Below are 11,114 nucleotides of genomic sequence, written 5' to 3' on the forward strand. Positions count from 1 at the left end.
TAAGACGTCAAAATAAACAAGAGTTGTAAAATTGAAGAAGTCACATGAATGCATAACTTATGCAACAGCCGACGTGTTTGTTATCATAAATTAGGCTTACATTAATTGAAGAGATTGTGCAAAATACCATTGAGGACTATTAAGGAAGGTGTTTGCAGAAAGAATAATATCCATAATAGTAAAGAAAAAGGAAAGGTATGTTACTGAAGCGAACTAATTAAGCCTGTAACTTCAAAGACCCGGAAGACAATATCACAACTGCATAATTATCCTTTGTTGGTTAGTAGGGTTATGTAGTATATTATTAATGTAGTTGCTAATGATGTATAATCAAAGTACTGGCACAAACATTACATTTGCTTGCGATTAATGTGAAACATCTTGAATTGATATTAAAATATATTACCAATGCCTGTTATACGTTTAGTGATATTTAACAGGTTGCATATTCATGAATCGAAACCATATATCACAAAGGTATACATGCTGCCAGAATTGTATTTTGCATACCTAAAACCTTACTATGAACAGCAAAAACGAGTTGTCAGGTATTGTGTTAGTGGGACGAGCGTATTTCCAAGCATTTTAAAAACCATTGACCTTTTCGTCATCCCATTCGTTTCTGATAGTGTATATATCTATATTAATTCATTTTAATACTTGTTAGAGCTATCATTAACTTGCCAAGATTAATGCTTTTAATCTGTTGGTCAATTTTAAGTTGGGCTATTCCTTGAAAGCATTATCTATGTATCTGTAATCGGATAAGATTTACTGTCATTCTGATTAATTAACACTATTGATGAAGCTTTAGGTTATACTAGAGAATAATCAAAGGGATATAACTCATGATTTCCTACCAGTTCTTAGCCATGCACAAAACGGCGTTGCTCCTGAACTGATCTCTTTTACAACATTGGTGAAAACCAGAGAAAAAGCTATCCGGCATCTATGATTAGTTATATAAGGTTAATTCATCAAGGATATTCAAATATAGTTGCTTTGAAGAAGGTTATAGAGATATAGAGGTTGTATAACGGTTGTTTGTTGAATAACATAATACATTTCATTATTAGATCAGGATAGCATCTTTACTGTTTAGTGGGAAAAAAAAGAGATACGAAAAACTCGTTTGATCCGATGCAGGGATGACGTTACAAACCGTGACGTCATATATTGACAGCAATATTAGACGCAATCTTTGACACTATCATTGAACCGGTTGTTACTTTCAATGCAGCTTCTGTCTCTGAATTCATGGCCAATGCATAGAATGTGATCGCGCTTCAACAATTTGAATATGCCTTGGCAGATCATCGCTTTTTTACAAACATGTTTTCCATCCAGTTTGTTAACCGTCAATTAAAAAAACGCAAAACGGGTTCTTAACCACTACTTTTGCGGAAACATAACGTATTCTTAGAATTGTTATTGGTATAGGTAGGCAAAAATATATAAATACATATTGATGGACTGGTATGAATTCATATGCATCGCGTCATGTGTATACAAAACATATATGAATACAAGTCATACAATAAAATAAAACATTTGAAGTATATACATTTCATAAAAACTGGTGATAGGAGTGTCTCATTTATTCCAAAAATCCAAATACCACGTGGGCAATAATATACTTTTAAATAAATACGAATACGTATCATTGTATTTCTTTCAATAATATATATCTTCGCGAGGCGATCGTCCCCAGTAAATGAGTGCTCAAGTATATTCCATTAGGTGATGTATACGTAGTTTTATACAAATATATCCCAATGAGGAGTAAACAGCTATACCCTATCGGTTGTGTGTGACAAATATTAAATGTTTTCATAGATACCCTATTTTATTTACGAATATATTGGCTTTAACCAAAGACACACTGTTTATGTCATTATAGTTTTCTAGTATGTATTACAAGTTTGCATAAGACGACAGGTACAATATATATATATTGATTGATAGAAGGAATTTGAGGAAAGAATGGTCACATTTTAAGTCTCGGTTTGGTTTATCTGTGTTTGACGTCCTATTATTCACGGACGTGCCAGGTTTTGGTGATGGAGGAAAGCCGATGTTCACGGAGAAAAACTACAGACCTATCTGGCAATTGCCCAACGTAGGTCTCGAACCCGCGACCCAGTGGTAGATGGCTAGAGGTAGCAGAAAGTTAGACGCCTAAACCTCTTGGCCAAGTTTTAGAGACGTCCAATAGACGTCCGATCATGATGACATTTACGGAAAAAACGTTTCTTCAGATTTAACTCCATTTTCGAGGTAAAATAGCATGTTTAATTACTTTGCGTAAATAAACAATTTCCCGATGCAGTACATTGTGTTATACGTTTTGCAATGACCTACTCAAAGGATATACTAGTAGGTGTCAGTGTGACATCTAGGGGGCTAGGAAAAGAGTTTAAATACTGCAACTTTTTGCATATTATCGAATTTGTTTAAGTGAGCCAGTTACTGCATCACTTTTGATGAGTTTATTTGTAATTAGCGTGCTGGCCTCGGTTGCTCAAAGGTTGGTTTCGGTTAGCAAGTGGTTTGTGAAAAATTTAGATTGCTGACAATTAAAACAAGGCTTTAAAAACAAACAGAATTTTGGGCAACCGGAGCATTGATGATAAGTTTAAGCATATGATCAAATTGATATTCGTTATAGGTTACTAGTTTGTACACACAAAGTCAACCAATTTCACAACGATTTGTTTTTGTTTCTGTTTGTTTTCTTACTGGTACTAATTGCAGATGGTATTAACCACTCGATCTCGTTCAGTTTTGTGAAGTCTCCAGAAAAGAGTTTGAGGAAGCTGTAACTTTAGACACACTGTATATGATTTTGAAGATTATATTCATACACTATTTCAGATAAACGACATCGCTGGTCGTTCGACATGTATGGTTCATTTAATATTCAGTAGAATGTATTTGATATATATCTGCGTATTTATTCCAATCTATTACCAATCTCATCATCGCTATGTTAAACAGCTTTATCAATAAAATGTGTATTTGGTCACAGGTGTTGATAAATGCTGAAGATAATTCCCTCACCTTTTGTATGCAAATTATCATGCATATTCATTACCATACAGGAAAGTTAACTTTTGATATCGATTACAACTGATAGCCGGTAAGCATATTTGAAACACATGTATGTTGTACGGGAAATGGTTGAAATGGAATTGTTGTTTCGTTTGTTTGTTTTGCATATGTATTTTTCACTATATCATTCATTCAATTCCACGAGAACGTTATCGCAGATAATCAGCGTCCCAGATGCTAGCCAGTGATGGTGTGTCCTTGTTTACGATCTCAAAAGCAATTATTACATTTCTAGCCATTAGGCTTACCTATAACGTTGAACGTCCATACACACACGCGGAACAGTCGTAATAGGTTCTATCTATCGAAAATGGTGTGTAAAAGGCTCCTAAATCATTTGTAAGAAAAATCACACAGGAAGATTGAAGACTAGGGATAGCCACACACAGTTTACACCGAGGCCAAGACTGGCGAGATCCTTTAAGATTCACACAGTGGCAAAATATAAAGTTACATACACATTTTTCTGAAACATTTCGAAATAAAAACTGTTTTTCAATTACATACTTTGGATGAACATGCAAATTGCATATGCAATATATTATTATATACAATATCAACTGTACTCAAATCAAATAATTGGGTTTTGGAAACAGTCTATTGTATGATTGCTTATATACTAATATTACTCTAACATATCAACAGTAAAAATGAGAAACATTAACATCTTTCGTCATGATAAACGGAAACAAAACGTATTTCGATATTCATACATGTCTATGTTTTTATCATCATTAACGCTCATTGTTTAACAATCTTGTTTTAAAACTCTGTATATACTGATGATGATATCGTCTTTTGCTGTATCATTTTCTGCTTATTAAATCATCGTTAAGGATTTACTTCATTTATTACGTACATTGCGTTCTGACTTTTCCTTGTTCTCAAATTGTCAAAACGCGTTCCCTTCTCACTAAATAGTCATGTTCTCACCATGATGTGGCAAATACACATAACACAATGTAAGATTTGGTTTTGATCATTTCAATTTCAATTACATATCCGGCTGAAAATGTACACTTCCTATCCCTTTTTGACAATGTATATCAATGTTTCACAACCTTTATGTAATAGTATTACCCTGTTATACCTCTCTACTATTCATAATTGCTTGTTAATCTTAAGTCATTTTATTAACACCTGAACTATAGATAGAAATATTATAAGATTAAAGCCACGTTTTTGTTTTGTTTACACTACCAGCACAAGTTAGATAACCGAATCCCCTTGATTACTTGTCCCAGATACAGTAAGCAGCAACTTAACATGATCTGTTTTTAACTACGCATTGCTTCAACTGGTAATTTTGTTTACGTGTTATCACCCTTTTAAGCCTAACATAACTTAACCTAATGTATCATGCGCTCTGAATGATATTAAATGGGATCGATATTAAATGGGAACAAAAAATAAAGTCTTGTTGGCCAAGAACATAAAATCATTAGAATATATCTCATAAATATATATATATATATTGCAATCTGAAGGATAAAACAGAAACTGTAATGTAGATAACGATAATATGTATATGTGTATGCATCAATAAGAAATATGCTTGAAATGTAGTGCACGGGATATATATTACTGTAAACTGCAGCTGTTTTTGAATTAACTATGGTAATCATGTGAATACGGAAAGAAGAAGTTTTTTTAATTAATTCACTTGAAAGGCAAATGGTGCATATAATTGTATGCTGTAAAATCTAAAAATAACAGAATATTGTTGAAATTATCATATATAATCTAATAACAACAGAAAAAACATTATCAATATCAGATGGAGTAGCTTCATCCTTTATCATAAAAAAAAAGATAACTAAAACGGAAAAATGTGAATATTATTATCCTCTATATGTTTTTTCATCTTCTTCCCATTTGTGCTTGACATGAACCTCGAATTAAAAGCAATACAAATTACATTTTAGAGTTTAATGTCAGTTCAATATGTTGAAGTATTTTGATTAGGACAAAATATAATGTTCACTTCACTAGCGTGAGGGCTTTTCACAGATATTTATAGTACAATGCAGGAGAAAAAGATATTAGAACATGAAAAAGACAATATTTAACTTTAACTTATTTACTTTTTTTCTGTTTACTTAGTTTACCGAAACGACAGAAAAGTGTATTTTACCTTCCCAAAACACATTGCATATATCTTATTTGATTTGATGTTACAATCACATATCGCTGTCAAATTGCAACGGTACAATATACTTTATATCAATATCATTATTAAATATATCATATAGTTTATAGCTTTACTGCAGTGAAGATACTGTTCCTACCCCATTGATTATTACCTCATAAATCAAAGACAATACAGAAACAATGATCGGCTTTGCATTGTATCCAGTACGATATACATCAGCTTATGTGTTCTAGCAAAGCAATGCTTTGTTTACATCAAATTAACATGCACATATTGTTTAATCATTTATCGTGAGTTGGTTTTATCCAATTATAAATTATATAAATGAAACGATCAGGATTCTACTATTTGCTAGATCAGTACAAAATACAAACCTAGAACATTTTTGTTTTTTTTGGTGGGGTTTTTTAAATTGTATTTTTCCTTGTTTACTCTTAACAATTAATCTATACGATATGCATAAACATGATTTGCTTTTCAATATTACAACATTTAATAAAAAGATACACATTTGTTTATACATGTGTGAGTGTGAGACAATTGAAAAGGAAACAAATTCACTCAAATATGCATACAATATTTGTATAAGACGAACTCGGTGAAACCTTAACATAACAGAAAATATCTAAAAAATAGTGTATTCAAATACGTTATAGATATCGATGTGCAGTTATTATATCTCATAGTTCACCTTTTGCTTAAGCGCTGATACACGTTATTAAATGTTAGAGTGAGAATTACTCTAAAACGTATAATATTGTGTGGAAACGAAGGTTTGCTTCAAATAATTCAAAAGAAATTAGTAATATAACTCATATTCATGTAATATTTCATCAAATGCAAGTTGGACTATCGGAATAAATTTATATTAGAATAACGTTTATCAAACAGCACATAACGAATCAATCATTCTTGTGAACAAAATTGTTTTTTAGTTTTCATTCCCAAATTAACAATTGTAATTATTTATTGACGATCGATTCGACTTTATTGTTCGATACAATTAATATGTAATAACCTAAAGAAGATATGTTCTTATGAGTATGTTTGTGAATTTTTATTATTTCATTGGGATGCTGACATCTACATAACGTGTTGTATATTTTTCGAATATGATTATTCATTTTCTGGGATAACATTTGATATATAAACATTAATACATTGTATGTGATCGAAATTAACGAAAACAATAAACAATACATACCTGAATCACAATAGAAATATCAATGCAAAACAATAAATGATTTTTCGTTTTGTACCATGATATATGAAACCATTCCAAAGAGCTTTATCTAGATATCCGTAGTGAATACTATTATACAAAGTTAGATATATCGTTAAGGACCTTTAAATTCCATCGTATAATAATGTTAAACCATAAGCATTACAAGAATATGAATGAGAAATATTAAATAAACCTTTGAATACTATTTATATAATTATTTACAAATTCTTTTGTTTGATATTTCAACCGGCAACATTATTTATATTGTTTTGTTCGATTGTAAGCTTCACCAAAACCGAATCCAAACATAATGTCCACATTTTCATGATAGTATTATATCATGTTTTACTCTCCTATCCACGGCACAAACAATACTGCTATTATATTATAAGGAAAACAGACCATTCAAGTTATGCACGGGCCCGAAATCACATTGTTAATACACTATAATATCATTTCAACATCCGTTCCCTCTCATGTAGGTCCTGATTGACGGTTTAAAGCTATATGCTTCAAGACTAATTTACCGCGTGCTATCCTATAGGAGCCACGTCCCTTATTATTCATAAGTGTTTTTTCGTCTACCAAAAATATGTGGAATCCCGCAAAGACGTTTTAGTGCATTTTCACCAACACCGTGTGTTCAGCGGTAATATTAAGAAAACGGTCTCCCCTTCATTTTACTGTTTTTTTCACCACACATGCCAATCATTTCCTCTGTGAGTCTTGATAAAAGTTACTGAAAATAAATTGTTGGTTCTACCACTTTTATATTTCTATTTTCAAATGAAAGCATATAAAACAACCGTTAAGTGTACATAATATTCTGAGCCTTAACCTTTATAATGTCTTGAAAATTGATACTTGTTTCGCTTTAGGTGTTTGTATAGTTTCAGCCCAGCCCCTGCAGTAATAGCCCCCCACAATAAAGCCCGTTCCATAGGGAGCAACCAGGGCTAATGCATGTCCCCTGTAAGCTCCCCTCCAGTTAAATGCGGGGACTCCATTTTAATGACAATTTTATACGGACTTGAGTACCCCGAAAGCTGGCTTTCTTACACATAACCTGGTTAAGATGAGACGCAGTATAAACAGTGACTTCCCTATGTCTTATGGCCGACATCAAATTTTGATTGCGATGTTGTAGTCAAATGAATGTTATTTGCTGATACAAAAAAACAGTCAAAGAAATAAAAGTCACCATAAAACTAGGGGAAGTATGTCATTCTTAGCTACAGGCATAGTGATACCTGCCAAATATCATACATCAAGGAAGACTAGCATATATAAAGAAAATAATTACATAACATTAGTAGAATGTACACATAGCAGGCTCTTACCTTGCTGGATGATGAAGATAAGACCGTCGATGCGAGAGTAGATGAGGATTCAGACGGTGATGCTAAACGGGCTGCTCTGTTGGCTTTCCTGGAGAATTGATATAGAGCACAAGGTAGATGATAGAAGGTGAATGGAAGTCAATTGACAACCTTCAAAATGAAATTTCTCAGAGATGAATCTGTATTACCCAAAGGAAGAAATGGGAAGTATCCTCAGTGACGGCCTTTCTTTGGGCTTGTCCTTTCTAACATAGATTTATGGCTCGGGAGAGGGGTAATTGCAAAGGGAACTTTCTCTTAGTTACCGTATAAACAACAAATTCAAATGCTATTGATGATACGTATCGGCCCTATGCTTCCCCTTCTATTTATGTTTTTATCAGTTATTTATGAATAATAACACCCAATAAAAAAACATATGGCCATACCGTATGAATATACCAGGAATTACATTATTTTCATATTAATTACACTCCGCGTATGTAGAATTTTAAGAAAGGAGAAAATTGGTCACTTATACTATTTCGCTTCAGCGGTAGTGTATCACTGCGCAGATCGTACCTCCCTCTCGGTGTTGATCCAATTCTGTTTCGTCACTGAGCCGGGACCGATGAAGAGCGCCAACTGGTATCACAACAGTCTTAATTCCCTCCTGTTTAAAAGCGGTAAATAAGAACACACAGATTAACGTTTTATGGTAAATTTTAATCTGCACCCACTGGGGTGTACATTCCCTATAGTTGCGGTGTAACATATCTTTCCTGATCGACCATTATATAAACATTTTACTGTACTGAACATAAATCTAAAATGATATGAAGTAAGTTGGAAGTGTTGACAGAAAAATAAATGGATTTTTCTCAATAAAAGTATCAGTATAAGTTTGGTGTTAGTGCTCCTAAAGCATACTTTTGTTTTCATTGAAAGGAAGACAGTTAATCCTTCAAGGTGTCAGATGAGAGTTTTAAACCACAACAGCATCATGAAAATGATGCATGATGGGCTGGGATGCTTTGTAATATGGCATTTTATTTTCATTTTACAAACCATCCAAAATCTGTCTTTATTGCAAGTAGTGACATTGATGGCCAAATGAAGAATATGTAATATCGGTTTATCATACAGCGTTTACACGTCATACCCGGATCGGTAGGCAGACTTTAACGGTGCAGCTTGTTGTAAAACTCACATAATTTTCATGTAAAATTACACTAATAAGATAGTCGAACACCTCTTTCCCCTGGGCTCTGCTTCAAGAACGGTAAAAGCGAATAATAGATAAAATTTGAAATACCTACTAACACTTAATAAAGGTTTAGCCACTACGTGAAGAGCACCCATCATTTGTAAACTACACATTTTTGTACGGGCAATTAAATCTGTAGAGACATTGTTAGATTAAGGCATAAAACAACAGTAATTCGAAATAAAATTTCCATATGGCGCATCCTTGTATCTTCCTAGGCGATGGAGCAAGCATGGTCTAACATCAAATTTAGTTTTATGTTAGAAACTGGTATAGCTAATGTCTTCTTTCTTAATAATCGTGTAGACGAACTCTGTGTTCGTAGGTAGGATACGGAGGTCCTCCTTCCATATACAACCAAACGCGGGGTAAGACTTTGGTGCACTTTTGAAATGATTGAACGTTTGTAAACAAGTAATTAGTAGCGTAATGTACATAGGAATTAACGGTTGTTAATTTAATATTTTCTCATGATGAAGAGTGGCTTAAGCGTTATAAAACTATTTTATTTCAATTTTATTACATATGTCATCGTGAGTGTGATTATAAAAAGCCTGCGTGATATCAACAAAGGAGGATAACAAATGTAGCATTTATGAACCCTTCTCTTCACCATTACGAATTGGCCCGAGTGACTCTCTACTCTTTGTGAGTACTAGCGTGACAAGGAAGACTGTGAACACTTATTGTCACGCCTAATTATTCTAAACCTAATGCATTGAAAGAAAGGAACCGTTATTATCAAGGTGCGCTTGAGAAGTTAAATCATTTCGTGTGCATTTCCAAAGGAGTTTAACAAACCTGAAGAAAATTATGAAACCCTGTATGAGCAGGAGTTCGTCAGCAAAAGACGTTTCTACATGAACGGTTGTATAAACAGGTATCTTTATTATCATATTTTTAAAATTTTTCATGTCGATAGTAAAATAGTATAGCTATTTGCTTTAACTTTCCGTTTGATTTTAAATATGGCCTTTTATTTGTCTAAATTCTAATCATGACTGTGTCATTCTTTTAGTCAAACGTCTGATGCATTTAACTTACGAGATGTTTTAGAGTATTATCAATATTTCAATTAAACGTCGGTTTAAATATTACAGGGAATGTTTTAATACTATTTTATGTTACATTGATGCGATATCTTTTAAAACTACTGATCATCATGTCAAGGTAAGGTTTTAGTATCCATGTAAGATTCACACAAAAACCTATTGTATCTTTAATACTTCTTCTATATTTATGGTTTGTTATTAGTTATTATTTTATTTGTTTTTCGTTTGGTGTGTATAAATAAATTTACCTTTTTTATCAAAACGATTTTTAAAATATTTCGTTTTACCAGTAAAGTTTCGATCATTTGCAAACTACATAATAAATATTTTAACCATGTATATGTATTTTTACTTCTTTCACTAAGATCGATAACAATTTTAACACAAGAAAAAGACGTTTAATGCTATTGAAAATACTATGTGATATGACCGTTTATCAGATGTTCAAAACAAAGTAATAAAACAAATAACATGTATTTTAAACGTGTTGATTTATACTTCGTATGATCACCATGATATATACAAGACCTACAGATATACTTCAGCACCGTTGGTTCAATGGTTGCTGGTTACACAACAAAGTCACCGATCCTTCCAACAAAACCGCATGAGAGTTTCTGTGTAATGTGTAAGGAGATAAATCTTGTCACTAGTTCGGGATAGCAGAGAATTCCGAGTAAATCATTCTGAAAAGTGTGATGGTTTTTCTCTAATGTTAAATCCGAGACCACCGGAGGAAAGGGAAGTGAATGAAGCGACAGATAGCAAAGATTGCTAACTTTGACATACGACGTCGCACCTCACCCAAAGCCTAGCGTCCGTGTGTACATTGAAAATAAATTGAAGTAGGAACTTTAAAGGTGATCTATTACACAATTAGTGGTAATTAATAAACCAAATACTGCCATGTCAGCTGTTATTTGGTGCTACGAATATATATGTGAATGTGTGTATATATATATTTCAAACAATATTAACACATTCGGCT

General features: G+C 32.9%; 1 long non-coding RNA gene across 1 annotated transcript in view; it reads right to left on the reverse strand.

The window, feature by feature from the left end:
* Nucleotides 1-7,834: 7,834 nt before the first annotated feature.
* The window catches only part of LOC110445066, a 34,977-nt gene continuing 31,697 nt past the window's right edge, over nucleotides 7,835-11,114 (reverse strand). Inside the window, exons 3-4 of the long non-coding RNA XR_002462312.1 lie at nucleotides 8,390-8,480; nucleotides 7,835-7,916 (exon numbers count right to left, since the gene is read on the reverse strand). This is a non-coding gene — a long non-coding RNA (uncharacterized LOC110445066). The remainder of the gene's footprint in view (nucleotides 7,917-8,389; nucleotides 8,481-11,114) is intronic.

The sequence above is a fragment of the Mizuhopecten yessoensis genome, unplaced genomic scaffold, assembly GCF_002113885.1.
Source record: "Mizuhopecten yessoensis strain PY_sf001 unplaced genomic scaffold, ASM211388v2 scaffold2711.2, whole genome shotgun sequence".
In the NCBI taxonomy this organism is placed as follows: domain Eukaryota; kingdom Metazoa; phylum Mollusca; class Bivalvia; order Pectinida; family Pectinidae; genus Mizuhopecten; species Mizuhopecten yessoensis.